Here is a 16,659-nt window from a genome sequence, read left to right as displayed (position 1 = left end):
CCAGCAAGCTGATGAAGCTCACCTTCCCAGCCTCTGACCTTGTCTTCCTGGCTTTGGACCATGTGTTGCCATCCAGGGTGATCAGTTCCCAGCCCATAATTCTGTCTGCAACAGAAAATGATCTTAGAAAGTTTCCCCAAATAGATGCAAATAAAGTTATAGGAGAAGCGCCATATTCCTTACATCCTAGGCATACAGCCTCAAACTCTTTTCTTTGTATGTATACATAGGCATGAAATAGACTCCTGATTTGAAATGAAGCAGCTGTATTGCCTGAGTAGTCTTGTGGACTAGGCTGTCTTCCACGTGGAGCCCACCGACATCCGAGTAAAGCAACGAAGCATGATCTCACTAGCGGAGATAACACCTGAGTTATATTCCCCACTCAGTCAAGCCCAGAAAAGAAGAGAAAGATGATTTTCCTATTTAAGGAATGGAGTGGTCTGGGCAATGCATCGTCTTTGTTATTTACCATTCAAACTGAGGATGCAGAGAGACGTATCAGGAATGATCGAAAGAGAACCAAGGGCATGTCACTTCTCCAGATCCTCAGGTCTATATCAGGCATGCACTGTGACAGGTCACAACTCAGAAGGAGGACAAGCTGCTAATAGATGCAGGCCTTTGTGGATGAGTGTACGAGAGAGAAGGCTAGGAAACTCATCCCATTTGGATGTAAATTAAAATGGGGTTTTACTGGCTCACATAACTAGAGAGTGTAGGGAGTAGTATTGCTTCAGGCATGGCTGAATCCAGGGACTCAAATGTTGATAGAAAAGTTACTTTCTTCCTATTTTGGGTCTGCTTTCCTCTCTGATGGCTTTATTTGCAGGTAGGTTCTTTTCACTTAAGATCTTCAAATGCTGTAGACTTAGAGTCTTAGGATTGGAGTAACTTTAGGGTAAAGACAACCTCTCTCTGCTAATGCTTCCAGTGGACCTAGAACTGTAGTCTGGCTTGGATTGCATGCTAGTCCCTGAACCAGGCATTTCTGCCAGAATCCATGTGTTCTAAGTGACCAAACTTGGAGCTGGGAGTAGGTAGTCCTACTGAGTCTCATGAGCTGAGGACGGAAGAGGTATAATTTTGAAGGAAAACTGGGTTTGTATTATAAGAAGGGAGAAAGAAGGCAGATATAACATATGTTAACCATGGTGCATCCATAATAGAAGTGAGGCAGGAACTAGAGTTGGAAAGCAAAGTTTACAGTTCAGATCAAAATGAGAGAAAGTCTTGTGTATACCTTGGCCAGGCTTTTCTCTGTTAAATTGGGATGCTTTGTGGAGAAGGTAAGGCAACGGTTGTACTTGGTACCAATGAGTCACTGTGGTTGAGTTACTGAGCGTCAGCTTCTTTTTTTTTTTTTGTAGCTGTGTGTAATATCTCTACAATAGGTTTGTGTGTATGTGTGCGTGTGTGTGACTATGAGAAGGATGTTCATGGGATGGAAGTCAAACTGTTCTAAGGTATTATATTCGTCCCTTCTATTCACAAATCTGCTTACTTCTCCATGGCGTTTGATTCCCCCTTCACGTTGGAGTAGAGATGATAAGGAAATAGAACTGATCCTTTTGGATCTGAGATGAACTTATATCAGTAACAGTGAACTGGGAGATGAATGCTGGGCAGGTAACTAGATGCCTTCATTAGCAAGTGGCTTTTTTTCACTCACAAACCTCTGATGTGATCAGAATTCTTATCTCAGGAAGGGGAAAAGCAGATTGTTGGGGTCACTGAGAAAAAGAGTCAAAATAGAAGTTGCTAAATGAAAAAAAAACACACCTCTGCACTGAATTGGGGCAATTAAAGACGATGCTTCAAAAAACAAACCACTTACTACTGAGGATTCTTTGGAAGCATAGCCTATCAGTATGTGAGTTTTATTCCACCCTTGTGCCTGGAAGGCTAATTTATTTGGGGGTGCGTGTCTCTCAAAGTGCCGAGAGAAGCATAGAAGACATTTGCTAAAGAAGGCTGATAGGTTGTGCTGAAAGTCAGTAGTTATCTACTAAAGTAGCATTTCTTAGTGAATGTCCACTATGCAGCAGGTTCTAAATGTTTCATATGCGTCAGTGCATATAATCCTCTCAAATTTATGACGTAGGTACTGTAGTTATCCCTGGTTTATGGATAGGGAAACTGAGTCACACAGAGAAGTAGTTTCAATGAGTTGATGCTGGCTGAATTACTGTCCTAAAGCCAGAAATTTTGTAGGCAGACACATGGGGTTGGACTTCCAGTATGACCTCTAATATCAGTGGAATCTTGGTGTGATCATAGGGAAAATGCGTGTAAGTACAGCACCTATCCCTTTGGGTTAATTTAAGGGATAATAAGGCAATGCTTTTAAAATGTTTAGTCAGCACTTATAGAGAAGGCTGTTCTCTAGAAATGTTATGTTAATAATAATAATAGTCATGATAGACACAGGATTTAAAAAAAATATTTGTCCACATAACTTTTGCTCCCATGGGTGAGTCTTCAAAGCCAGAGTGTGCAACTTGGCTTCCTCCAGCCCCATCTCTGTCTCTGGGGGTGCCCCTTGGGCCTCCTTTGATGGATTAAATATTCCTATTAAGCAGATGGCTGGGCGAATGTCCCTGTCTTTGCTGGCCTTACTTTTCTTGAGTGATTTCCTATTATAGGAAGGGAGTATCCCATAATAATGAAAAATTGACAGGCACTATTGATTAAATTCTTTTCTAGCCTCTTTTCCTTGACTTTCCCCCATTAGTTAAATCTGAGCACCTCAAAGATAAATGCAAAGAGGTGAAAAGAGGTGAGCTGGCATTGGGTTGCCTTCTGTCTTTTTAAGAACAAAATATTAGTATGTTGTTTTGTTCAAGTCGTATCTTGCTAAGAGATCAAGGGAGGAGAAAAGGTTTAGATTACCCAATTACTGGCAATAAATTATTTTCTTTTCTCGGGGCCGTATGAAAGCTTGGGATGGCAAACAGCATCTGAGAAATGTTCTTCTTATTTTGGTGGCACAGCAACTCCAGAAAATAGGTTAATTGGTTCAGAGACTTGCTCTTACTGTTAATGGCATTTAGCTTGTGAAATTGAACAACTGCATCTCAAGACAGAATGTTCATAAAATCGATATTCTGGTTGCTAAGTGTGTGTTTTTAAGATATACTTTGAATTAATTTATTCAAAGCCAGCTGGTGCTAATCCCAGTATAACCTCTAGGAGGAAACCTCAACCCATGTTGTATCTAAAATAATCGGATTTTCTGTTCTCTTTCTATTGAACTTTCATATTGTATCTAAGTTAGTACTTTTGATATTTCTAAGTTTTTTTTAACATTTATGTAGAACACCACATAATTGCAGAAAAGATAATAGTCACATACCCTAGGGCCTACTGTACACTTATGTTAAAAGTACAGCTTTTATTGGCAACTAAAGTAATAACCTTTCTGTGTCAAATTGCTTTAAATTAAACTTAAAAAAAAATGCTGGCTGATACCCACACTTAGCAATTGTCAAACATTAGCATAATGTGGAATAGTAAAACTGCCTAAATCTTAGGTTTAAAAATAATTATTTACTTAGATAAATTTTGTATGCAGTAGCATATTATTAGAAATCCTTCCCCCTCACCTCTTCTAAAAATGCAGGATCCATGTATATATTAGTGTTATACTTAGGCTTGATGTGTAAGTGGAACTGTAACTTATGTTAGCCTCTCCTCATTTAGTCTCTCCTCATCCATCCATCATGGGCCACATACAAATGGGGTGAATTGATGCTTTGGATGGCTTTGTGCATTGTTCCTTATGTTGGGTGACCTAACATGTGACCTCAGGGGGAAAAATGTGCAAGTCTATTTTTGATGAGGCTGCAACATGGCCTAGCCTGCATAATTTCTAGCCATTTGAAGGCACTTGGGAGATGAGGGTCCTAACTGATTGTGTGTGTGAGGCCCTCAGGCATAGGTCACCACTGCTTTTCACACAAATGCATTTGTATTTCCCGGATCTCTGCTCAGTCACAGAGCTTTCCATGAAAACAAGCCTTCAGTGATTTTCAGGTGGCAGGATTCATTTGGTTTGCCAGGTCTGACCAGAGATTGACTACCACCTGAGCATATCTGCCAGCTAAAGCCAGAATAATTCTTGTCTACTTTTGTGGCATATTGTTAATTTGAAGTGGATCTTTATCAGTAAGGATTGGCTTCCTGTCTTTCACTGACTTGCTGAAATTCCACTTAGTCACCTTGAGCAACTACCTTTCAAATTTGTTGAAAAAGCATCTGGAAAGGAAGCACTTTGAATATTGAAGGATGCTCATATATAAAAGTGAAAGTGGCTCAGTGATGTCTGAGTCTTTGTGACCCCATGGAATATAGCCCACCAGTCTCCTCTGTCCACGAGGGTTCTCCAGGCAAGAACTGAGGTGGGTTGCCATTCCCATCTCCAGGGGACCTTTCCAACCCAGGGATTGAACCTGGGTCTCCTGCATTGCAGGCAGATTCTTTACCGTCTGAGCCACTGGGGAAGCTAATGTATAAGGACAGTCTTAATAAGCAAAATGGCCTTCTGAGACGGTCATTGAGTGGAACGGTCTGGCAATACCATCATTTGAGGCAGTGTGCAAATATTTGGTGATGCCATTGGAAACTAAAGGCTCAGAGGGCAAGCATGTAGTAGATGCTAGAGCAGACTTCAACACTAAACTGTATTCTTCTAAAGGGCAGAAGATGTGACCTTTAAGTTAGCTATGACAATGCACATGCTTGGTTACCAGGAGAAAAATATTCTTTCAGGAACATTGTTGTTGTTCAGTCATCCAGTCATGTCTGACTCTTTGCAACCCCATGGACTGCAGTGGGCCAGGCCTCCCTGTCCCTATCTCCTGAAGTTTGCCCAAATTCTTGTCCGTTTCATCAGTGATGCCATCCAGCCATCTCATCCTCTGACACCCTTTTCTCCTTCTGCCCTCAATCTTTCCCAGCATCAAGGAGTTTTCCAACGAATTGGCTCTTCGAATCAGATGACCGAAATACTGGAGCTTCAGCTTCAGCATCAGCCCTTCCAATGAGTATTCAGGGTTGATTTCCCTTAATATTGACTGGTTTGATCTCCTTACTGTCCAAGGGTCTTCTCCAACACCATGTTTCAAAGGCATCAATTCTTAGGCATTCTGCCTTCTTTATGGTCCAGTTCTCACAACCATATATGACCATCGGGAAGACCATAGCCTTGGCTATATGGACCTTTGTTGGCAGAGTAATGTCTCTGCTTTTCAACATACTGTCTTAGCTTTCCTGCTAAGAGGCAGTCATCTTCTGATACCATGGCTGCAGTCACCATCTGCAGTGCTTTTAGAGCCTAAGGAGAGGAAATCTGTCACTAGTTCCACCTTTTCCCCTTCTATTTGCCATGAAGTAATAGGGTTGGATGCCATGATCTTAGTTGTTTTAATATTTAGTTTTAAGCTGGCTCTTTCACTCTCCTCCTTAGGAACATGGGAGAGACTAAATCTTTAGCTCAATTCCAATTGCCTACATTTTGGGACCCCTGACTGCTTTCTTTTAGTTCTTGGAAGAAATAAAAGAGAGTTCTTCCTGTTTTCCTCATGGAACCTGAGAACATAATATCCAAGAGGAGATTAGAAATGAGAAAGTGAATATCTAGTCAGGCTTTAGACCTTTGTTTCCACTGTGCTACTTGCCTTAGTTTTGGAAATGAACTTTTGGTCTCAGTTTGCCCATATGCAGTCATGCCTGCTCTGAAATATAAGCAATGAAATGAAAGTATGATTAAGTGAGGGTTTCAAAATTAAATTTCTTCAAAGCTATGTGTAAGTTTTTAAGATTCACAATAGACACTCCAGTTTCCTGCAAATTTGCCTTCCTCGTTTCCACCTTTGGCTCATCACTCAGATTGTTTGCACCCTGGAACAGCCTCTAATTTCCACTGGATCATCTTCCTTGACCCAACTCTGTCCTTTAAAAAGGACAGATGGCATTATCCTTATTGTTCTCTAATTGCTCTAAAATCCTATCAAATGATCATCTCAACTACATCATTTATCATTTTCTCTTGCCTTGTATTGTTAAGCTTGAAAACTGCTATTCCTTGTTCCACCCAGAGAAAAATCATTCTTTGCCCCCAAACTAGGACCTCATGTGAACTCATTCTGCTCTGCATTCATCTACACGTTGCAGAGCATGTAGTAGGTGCTTAGTTGCTCAGTTGTGTCTATCTCTTTGTGACACTGATTTGCATCTCCTGCCTTGCAGGCAGATTCTTTACCTGATGAGCCATCAGAGAAGCCTAATATCAGTTCAGTATCAGTTCAGTCGCTCAGTTGTGTCCACCTCTTTGCGACCCCATGGACTGCAACACACCAGGCTTCCCTGTCCATCACCAACTCCCAGAGCTTTCTCAGACTCATGTCCATTGAGTTGGTGATGCCATCCAACCATCTCATTTTCTGTTGTCCCCGTCTCCTCCTGCCTTTGCTCTTTCCCAGCATCAGGGTCTTTTCCAATGAGTCAGTTCTTAGAATCAGGTGGTGAAAGTATTGGAGGTTCAGCTTCAGCATCAGTCCTTCCAGTGAACACCCAGGACTAATTTCCTTTAGGATGGACTGGTTGGATTTCCTTGCAGTCCAAGGGACTCTCAAGAGTCTTCACCAACACCACAGTTCAAAAGCATCAATTCTTCATCACTCAGCTTTCTTTATGGTCCAACTCTCATATCCATGTGTGGTACTGGAAAAACCATAGCTTTTACTAGAGGGACACTGGGTTAATTGCTTTTATTTTTCAATGGCTGTTCACTTAACATCTCATTTTATCCCTTCCTCAATGCAAATGTCCCTTAATCAGCAAGGAGATCAAATCAGTCAGTCCTAAAGGAAATCAACTCTGAATATTCATTGGAAGGACTGATACTGAAGGTAAAGCTCCAATACTTTGGCCACCTGATGCGATGAGCTGACTCATTGGAAAAGACCCTCATGCTGGGAAATATTGAGGGCAGAAGGAGAAGGGGGCAGCAAAAGATGAGATGGTTAAATAACATCACCAACTCAACAGACATGATTTTGAGCAAACTCTGGGAGATAAGGAGGGACTGGGAAGCCTGGTGTGCTGCAATCCATGGGGTTGCAAAGAGTTGGACACTGATTTAGTGACTGAACAACAGCAATAAATACAAATGTGCTTTTGTGTGTAGGTGAGATTTGTGACCCTGGCATTTGTGGAATGGTGGCATGCGACAGCCGAGTTTAGTGATCTGTCTCATCAGGTGCTTAGGCAAGAGTCTCTGGATGCATTGTCCAGAATTTTTTTTTTTTTTAACAAGATCAGTGTTCTTCAAATTTTCTTCTGCAGATTTGTGCCAGGACCCTCTTAGGACTGGCATAGTGAAAAAACTGTGAGGAGCAAGGGGACAGAGGGTTAGGGGCCTGGCAAGGTTTTTCCACTGATTTTTCTCATTACATGCCTTCCTTTGGTCCCTGTCTCTTTCACTAGAATGTGACGTTCCTATGGTGGTGGTAGTGGTTTACTCACTAAGTCGTGTCCTACCTTTTGCATTCCCATGGACTGTAGCTGCCAGGCTCCTCTGTCCATGGGATTTCCCAGGCACGAGTACTGGTGTGGGTTGCCATTTCCTGCTCTAGGGGGTCTTCCCCACCCATGGCTTGGACCACATCTTGAACTCACGTCTTGAAGCTGTGTCTCTTGCTTTGCAGGAGGATTCTTGACCACGGAGCCACCAGAGAAGCTGGAAACGCCTGTAGCTAAGGGCTATCTTTTCTCTGACATCTATGTTCTCACCTAATTTTCTGAATATCACCAGATGGGGCATAATCATAGTGATGAACATTTATGAAGAACATATTCTGGAGACAGTGTATCATTCATTGATTACTTCTTTTAATTCTCATTGACTGTTATTATACCCATTGTGCAGATAAGGAAATTGAAGCAACAAAAACTAAATAGAAGCTAGAGAAATGCTCTGGACTAGCCATAAGACTCTAGAGGATTGTGCTGCCTTAATTGCCATTGACTTGAATTGTATATCTTTGTACCTGAAGACAGGACTTGGCTTAGCTGCTTGGAATCAAGATAACCTGCTCTGTATTAGACTTGCACTATAAACACTTTCTGAGTGAAAGAAGCTATCTTTAAGTTGGTTCTTGGTTAGATAGTACACTGTGGGCTCCTCTCTGTGTGACATTCAGAAATGTCCTGCCCACTATGTGCAGGGTGAACATTTTCGATATCAAGCCCAGAGAAGAATCCTGGACAGTCATGAAAGAAAGGATTTGGGTCCTTGAGATGCCATTCAGCCCACGTGGTGGGGTGGAGAGGGCACAGATCTCATTGGTTCTTTAGAGATGCAAACAGGCTCAGAAGTACTTCTCCAGAGAATGTTTGAAACAATGCCTGGAGCAAAACCAGATTACCCTATTCATGAAAAATATCTGTTTTCTAAAACCAAAGCTATTTGATTTTTAAGTGAATGATTGAAGTTCTTAGTCAAAGCCCTTAGGTGCCTTTGGGGGATGTTTTGCAGCCCCTAACCTTCTCTAGTAAGTTTTTTTACGTTTTATGTTGTGATATATGAGTAAACCACAAACCTGACTCCAGGGGCTAACTTTTCCTGAGGCACTGCTTTTTACTTTGAGAATCATGTAACCATCAGCCCATAGTTGGTGCACATTGTATAGGATTCAGACTGTACATGAGTGAAACCTAAGAGTTGCCAGTCCTTGATCTCTTCCTTTCTTCCCTTCTTCCAATCCCTGTTGCTTTTCATCTCCTAAGTAGGTCTCAGTTGTGCCAGTTCCCTGCCATCCCTACCAGCAGCTCCTTGATGAGGTCACCACCATTATCTCTCACCTGAACCAATCTGCTTTGCCAACAAAGGTCTGTCTAGTCGACTCTATGGTTTTTCCAGTAGTCACTTATGCATGTGACTATAAAGAAAGCTGAGCACTGAAGAATTGATGCTTTTGAACTGTGGTGTTGGAGAAGACTCTTGAGAGGCTCTTGGACTGCCAGGAGATCCAGCTAGTCCATCCTAAAGGAGATCAGTCCTGAATAGACATTGGAAGGACTGATGCTGAAGCTGAAACTCCGATACTTTGATTACCTGATGTGAAGAACTGACTCATTTGAAAAGATGCTGATGCTGGGAAAGAGCAAAGGCAGGAGGAGACGGGGACAACAGAAGATGAGATGGTTGGATGGCATCACCGACTCAATGGACATAAGTTTGAGCAATCTCTGGGAGTTGGCGACGGACAAGAAAGCCTGGCGTGTTGCAGTCCATGGAGTTGCAAAGAGGTAGACATGACTGAGCAACTGAACTGAACTGAACCAATCTAATAGCCTCAGACATCTTTTCTGGACTCCTTTCAGTCTGTTCTCTCTGTGTGTATGTGTGTGTGTTTGTGCTCAGGTGTGTCTGACTCTTTGTAACCCCATGGACTATAGCCCACCATGCTCCTCTGTCCATGGAATTTTCCCAGGCAAGAATCTGGAGTGGGTTGTCATTTTCTCCTCCAGAGATCTTCCTGATCCAGGGGTCAAATCCACATTTCCTGCATCGGCAGATGGATTCTTTACCACTGAGCCACTTGGGAAGCCCGTTCTAGAGTCTAGATCATCTCAAAAAGTGGATATGCTCATGTGAGCCTCCTACTCCCTCCCATCCTTGTTAAACACCTCCAGTGCTATTCCACCCACTGATCTTAACAGACAAAGCTCCTTCATATGGTGTGGATGCTCTGTGTGGTCTGGCATCTCTGCTCTCCCTCAGTCTCTCCTCAATGTCTCATCTCTACCCCAGTGATCTCATTTCTCTTCTCTGCCTTTAGTCCTACCTTCCTGCCACAGGGCCCTTGTCATTTCTTCTTCTTGCTCCCTGGAATTCTTGTCTCTCTCAAATAAAGTCTTAGTCATCTTTCGGATTTCAGCTCAAGTGTCTCCTACTGCCGGGTTGGTTTAAATCTCATTTAGTCTGTCTTAAGACCACATACCTTTTCTTTGTAGAACCCATCACAATGTACACTTTGTACTTGTTGCTGTGAATCAAGTTAAAACCATGTGCATCATAGTTAAAAAGGAGGTTCAACACCCATTTAGGCCAGTTACCAGTGGTGGAATCTTGGGCCACACTAATTTCTTAATTTTCCTAAATTTCTCTTACCCTCAGGTTCCTCACCTATAAAATGTGGACAGTGATAGTTCCTAGGTGGTGTTGTGAGGATTAAATGGGAATATATATAGTAAGTACCTAGAATACTAGTAAGTACCTAACCATAGGTATTAATATGGCTGTTAAAAGACAAGTATAAAAAGCATTCCTCTGGTACATAATTGTGGGATGAATGAATACATCTAAAATTATCATAAAATTGCCAGAATTTTTGGTTCAAAATTGATTTTATTGAAAAAGGGCCAACTTTTTTCCAACTTTGTGCTCTTTTTTTTCCAGAAGGAGGCTAGGCAAGAAAGTGTGGATGAATTGGGATAAACCATTACCTGCTTCTAGGGGCTTCTCGGTGGCTCAGATGGTAAAGAATCTGCCTGCGATGCAGAAGACCTGGGTTTGATCCCTGGGTTGGAAAGATCCCCTGGAGGAGGAAATGGCAACTCTCTCCAGTATTCTTGTCTGGAGAATTCCATGGACAGAGGAGCCCGGTGGGCTATATATAGTCCATGGGGTTGCAAAGAGTTGGACATGACTCAGCGACTAACACTTCATTGCCTACTTCTAGGAAAACTATTCACAAACTTCTTTAATTATCTTTATGAAGAGCATAGTTATATATTTCCATTGAATTTTACAACTTTGTTTACTGCCTTCTAGTTCAAACCCTAACATTTCTAATAGACCCCTAATCAGGATGTCTTTGTATTGGCAAACACTGGGTATGAAGCCCAAAGTTGCTTATACCAAAGTGTTTGAAATTACTGTAGCAAATTGAAACTCTAAATACAATTTATGTTGTTAACCTCTCAGGGATTATATTTTTGACTTTCTCTTGTGTGACATATATCCGGTCACATATTCATTGTGAACCAGTGCTTAAAATGCATAATCCTCAAAGGTTACTAGCAATTATTTGAAAGACCCCATATTCATCTCAAAACCCAGAACTGGGAGATAAGGTTTATGGAATGGCTGAGTAGGACACTGGCATAAACAAACCATTTCATAGTTCTTAAAATAAAGTACTTATGGAGCACAGTTTTATCTACAAAGCTTGAGAAATGAATTTATTAATCCTCACAACATCCCCTGTATTATTATCACCACATAATAAATATGGAGCAAGGGATTGAAAGGTTAAATTATGTCCCCATCCCCGCCCCCATAGGGAACTTAGTATTACTTTTTAATTGAGTTGTCTGTTTTGTTTTCCATCTCTAAGTTTGTGTCTCTTCTGCCAAATTTAACCATTTGTGGATATTTTTGAATATAGAATTCTTGAGTTAATTTTGAGACTGTTCAGGTCAAGTTAGTGTCTTGCTGAACCCTCTTTGGAAAGTGCAGGGCTATGAGTCATTGCTTAAATATATATTATTTATTTAATATAATATATCTTTTCCATTATGGTTTATTATAGGATATTGAATATATTTCCTCGTGCTATACAGTATGTCTTTGTTGTTTATCCATTCTCTATATAATAGTTTGTATCTGCTAATTCCGAACTCCCAGTCCTTCCCTCTCTCAGCCGCCCCACCCCCTTGGCAACCACAAGTCTCTTCTCTCTGTTTGGGAGTCTGTTTCTATTTCATGGAAGTTCATTTATACCATATTTTAGAGTCCATGTATGTGTACAAAAAATAGTATAATGAGCTCTCATATCTCTACCACTGTGCTTTAGAAATAAAATATTACCAGAAAAAGCAGAAACTCTCAGGGTCTTTGTTTCTACCTTGTAAAACAATTTACTGTGAAGTGTGGCAATGATCATTCCCACATCCCATGTCTATCTTTGTATTGTACTGATATATATGCATCTCTGAATAGTATAGATTCTTACGTTGCATGTTTTAAAAGTTTATATGACTGGCATCATAAGGTATATATCTTTCTGCAACTTGTTTTTTCTTTTTTTTTCCTCAGTATTTTATTTTAGGAGATTTCACCCTTGATATATGTGGCTCTGGTTCATTTTCATTGCAGTTTAATATTTCACTCTGAGTATGCCACACATTTTTTTATTTCTGTTGATGTTTAAGTGAGTTATATTTTTTGAATATAAACACTGCTACTATAATGGTACTTACATGTATTTATATATGATGTGAGACGTTTCTAAGATATATTACAAACGGGAATGTAGGATCAAATGGTATCGATATCTTAAATTTTATTAACTGTTGCTTTTTCTGTAGAATGTTATACCAGTATGCACATTAATAGTATATGAGAGTTCTGACTGCTCTGTATTTCATTGTACTTGACATTGTCAGATTTTTATGTCTGATGGATTTAAAATGGTACCTTTTTATGTTTTAATTTCCATTTTCCTGATTACTACCAAACAAAACATCTTTGTAAGTGTCTTTTTGTAATCATTTAGGCTTTGTACTCTGAAAATTGTCTGTCTGTAGCTTTTGTCCATATTTCACCTGGATTGTCTTTTTATTGATTGGTGAGTGTTCTTTATATATTCAGGATACCAACCGTTTGTCAATTACACATTTTGCCAATATTACTCATATCTTCTTTAAGCTTGTTCTTCGATGTGTTCAGGTTAAAATTTTCTAAAATTCTTAGCATGGAAAATACAAGCATAGGGAATTTTGCCTCCTTTTCTCCTAAGGTTTTATTTTCAAACACTTTGCACCTCTTATTTATGCTTTGGCACATAAGCTTCGTCCCTCCAGATTCTTGCTTATGCTGTTTCCTCTCCTTAAAGTGCTTGTAACTGCTCCTGGCTTGGCTAACATTTATCAGTCTTGACAGCCCAATCTTTCAGAAAGTTTTTGCCTCCCTGCACCATGCCTTGCATCTGTACTTGCACCATGCCCTGTGCAGACTGGGGAAGAATTTTTAGATTTTCTCCTCCCAGAAATAATTATCATGAAGAAGAAAATAATGTCTGATGACTTTGCCACCTAGTCACCTAGTTCTGATAAGATCTTCCTGAATGGCCTACCAAAAACACTTGCCTACAGATTTCAGGTCCTATATAAATATTCTAATTAGTTTAGCCTTGGCAGTATTTTCATTGAGTTCCATATCACCATGGTCTTTTGGACCTGCAACATTGATTCCAGTTTTCAAAGACACTTATTCAATTGAGAGGAAAGAGCTCCAAATGCAGATTTGGAAGTCTACAAAAAAATTCCACAGCTATTTTCTTCCATTCTTTACCAGATAGCTATTCCAAATGGAGCTTAATCAAACCACTTTCTATTTCCTGCCTAGTGTGAATCTGTGTTTGGGATCCATGTCAATTTACTCTGTTTTCTTTCTTTTATAAATGACCAGGACCTGCACTGGGACGTCTGTTATTGTGAAGCTAGGATTTAACCTGACTAAGGGGAGGAAAAAGACCCAACACACCAAACTGTGTATTATTTACACGTTTCAATATTTAATTTCCTGTCTCCATTACACAGATTTTAGTATGCAGATTATTTGCCCAACATGATTTATCAGTTCCTTGTTAAATCATACTCTCCTCGGGGTACATATTGTTCATATTTATAAATTCTTATTAATTTCAAGAATCACATTGTTTATCCAACAAAATTATTACAGCTTTGATGAAGCTTTTAAAGTGTAACATGTAAATCACTATTTTCTCACTTTCATAAGCAGCTGAATTTTTGATCTGGTGGATTATTATGGTTTAGAAGATACTTAGTCTTAGGGAAAATGCACAAGATGGTGGGTGCTGTCATGTGTAGATGAGGTTATTTAATTAGAACTGCTGTTAATGACAAATTGCTATCACTCTAGCTACCCCTCCTCCAAATTGCCTTTCTTAAATAGATAAATGAGCAGCGCTTCCCAATGTTGTTCTAAATAAGATGGGACTAATATTTAAAGCTATAAATGCTACAATAACAAATGACAGGATGGAAGAAGTAAATGAATATTAAGTGTTTATAATCACTTGTGTTCTAAATTGCATCTTGATTGTGTTACCTGGGAGACTATTAGGGGGATTGTTTAATGAAAAGACAACTTAAGGAGTTTTAAAAGAAGATTTTAGAGTAAAATAAAATAAATATGTCTTAATGTCTTTGTGACAAAAAGGCAACTTTTTCTGAGTTGTCTTTTATTTAATAAATCTTTTTCTTTTTTTTCAAAATGTAACATTGGTTGGCCCTGTTCATGCATCTTCACTAGCAGCTGGGTCATCTCCATCCTTGGTGTTTCTGGCATAAATTACTTGAACTCTGTGCTTTGAAACCAGTTTAATAAGTCCTTTACTAAGGGGCTCCTGAAAGGGTGCCCTGGCCAGGGAACGACAGATCTTCAGTCTCTCAGAGACGACAGCTGGAGTTATAATCTTATAGTTGGGAACTTCTTTAGAGAGTTTTGTCGTATTTGCTTTGTCAAACAAGACTAGGTTATTGAGCTTGTCCCAGACGTTGCCTGTGGACTACTACTTCTTTTTGGCCTTACCCCCAGATGTTTTCACTGGAGGTTTGTCTTTCTTTACCACGTTTCCAGCATGTTTCTTCTTCTTGTCCTTGGGCAGCATAGTGAAATTGGGAGAGCAGCTGCAACCCATTAGTTAGGTTTTTATGTGAGACAACAAGCATTGTCTACATAACACGCTCATGCCTTGCTAGTGCTTTATATCTGAGTAGTATCTTACTTTGCCTTCTCTAAACATTTTGATATCCACTATTGGATCTTTTCCTTCCAGTATCTTTGGGATGATAGAATGCCTCATTTGAGAGAGGAAAAACCAGACCAGAAATGGTTATGTGGCTTGAATTAAGCTGAGAAATCAATTAATAACAAAACTAAAATTATAATTCTATGGTGTCATACCTAATGCCTTCCTGCAAATGTAGGCAAAATGGAGAAGATGGAAAAGTTGACTACTGCTTACAAATCAGGAGAATTTATAGTACAAATTATGAAGTTCTGGCAGCATTCCAATGCTAGAGTATTGGAAATAAATGATCAGTTTTCTAATTACAGTCATTGGTTTCTCTCTTTGATATATTTTTGGTATTTCCTATATGTTCTGAAATTAGGTCTTTGCTTTCAGAGTTAATATACAGCTGAGACCAGTGAGCATTCAGTTGAGGTGAAATGCTGTTTAGTGATTCTATAATTAAGGTGATCAGATCTACAATTTTTGTTACTGCCATCAGCATTTCATCTTTCTCTGCTCCTCTGTCTTCTTAGTAATAATAACGTAAGAACCAACCTTCCCTGATGGTTCAGGGTAGAGAGATGGTAAAGAGTCTGCCTGCAATGTGGAAGATCCAAGAAACAGTAACACCTCTTAAATCAGTGGCCATGTACTGCCATCCAGAGAAATGTAACTGAATCATCATGAAACCGCCGCAGATGTTTGCTCATCACGTGATGTAAAAACACTTGAATCTGGCATCCAAACACTCTGTTGAAATTGTCAATGTCCAATGTACTGACATGAAAGTTCTATGAAATTGGAGGACTATTTGTGATCATTTCTGTAGGTGCCCCCGGAGTTTTTCTGGGAATCTCAATTTGTATTTTAGTGGAAACGCCCCTGGAGAAGCATCTCCTTTTCAGGTCCCTGCCTTTTTTCCCAGATCCTTCCTCTGTCCTTGATCAGTGAGCTGGGGGCTCTGTTACACAAGGTGAATTGGGCAAAGGAGGGAGAATTGTTTCCTGTTTCTTTCTGTATGAACAGCTCCAAGTTCAAGCTCATAGTCAGTGGGCTTGGAGAGAAAGCTTCTGGTTGAAAGAACTGCACCTTGTCTCTGGTCTCTAAAAGCTTGCTAAGTGGTCATCAGGAGATGACCACCTCTTTCTGGTCATCAGGAGAAAATGGGCATATGGACTGAAAATTAATGGGTCTATTTGGTTGTTCCTTAGACTTTTGTCAAAGGTTTCTCTGCTCCTATGTTTGATTTGGCCCTAAGTTCACTCTTTCCCCTCTCTTAAGTACTATGTGTATCTCTACTGAGAGACACTGGTTAAACAGAAGCATGCCAGCTGCTTTGAGAGCCAGTTTGGAAAACTTGGGACCAAAAAAGATTTTTCTCTTTCAGGGATCACAAGCTGAAATGCATAGTGAAATAAGAAATATAAATTAGTAAATCAGGCTGAGGATGATGATAGATGGTTATAAGGGTTGTGGCAAACTGGCATGGCCTCATCTAAAGGCATGGTTTGGTCTTCACTCAGCTTCAGCAAATTGGTATTTTCTTGAAATGCCCATGGTTACCTTGAACCTCTGATTTTATTCATCAGAACCTAGAAAACTTTTTATGTGACAGCTCTTGGTTGAACAAATTAAAAAAAAAAATCATCTGGTAGGCCATACAAAATATGCCATGTTGCAACTGCTTTTTTCCATAGGTATTTGGAAACCAGGCTGAGGGAGGGAGATGAGCCAAAGCCCATGGAAAACCTGCCCAGTTAACATATTGTTTTCTATACCTACACTTGTGAAGTCATTGCAAACTAAGTGATTTCCTGCCATATAGACG

The 16,659-nt window shown here is 40.0% G+C and overlaps 1 pseudogene; it reads right to left on the bottom strand.

The window, feature by feature from the left end:
* Nucleotides 1-14,330: 14,330 nt before the first annotated feature.
* LOC138424836 (small ribosomal subunit protein eS25 pseudogene) lies at nucleotides 14,331-14,705 on the bottom strand (annotated as a pseudogene).
* Nucleotides 14,706-16,659: the final 1,954 nt, after the last annotated feature.

Source organism: Ovis canadensis, chromosome 19 (genome assembly GCF_042477335.2).
Source record: "Ovis canadensis isolate MfBH-ARS-UI-01 breed Bighorn chromosome 19, ARS-UI_OviCan_v2, whole genome shotgun sequence".
In the NCBI taxonomy this organism is placed as follows: domain Eukaryota; kingdom Metazoa; phylum Chordata; class Mammalia; order Artiodactyla; family Bovidae; genus Ovis; species Ovis canadensis.
This window is presented reverse-complemented; position numbering and strand designations above follow the sequence as displayed.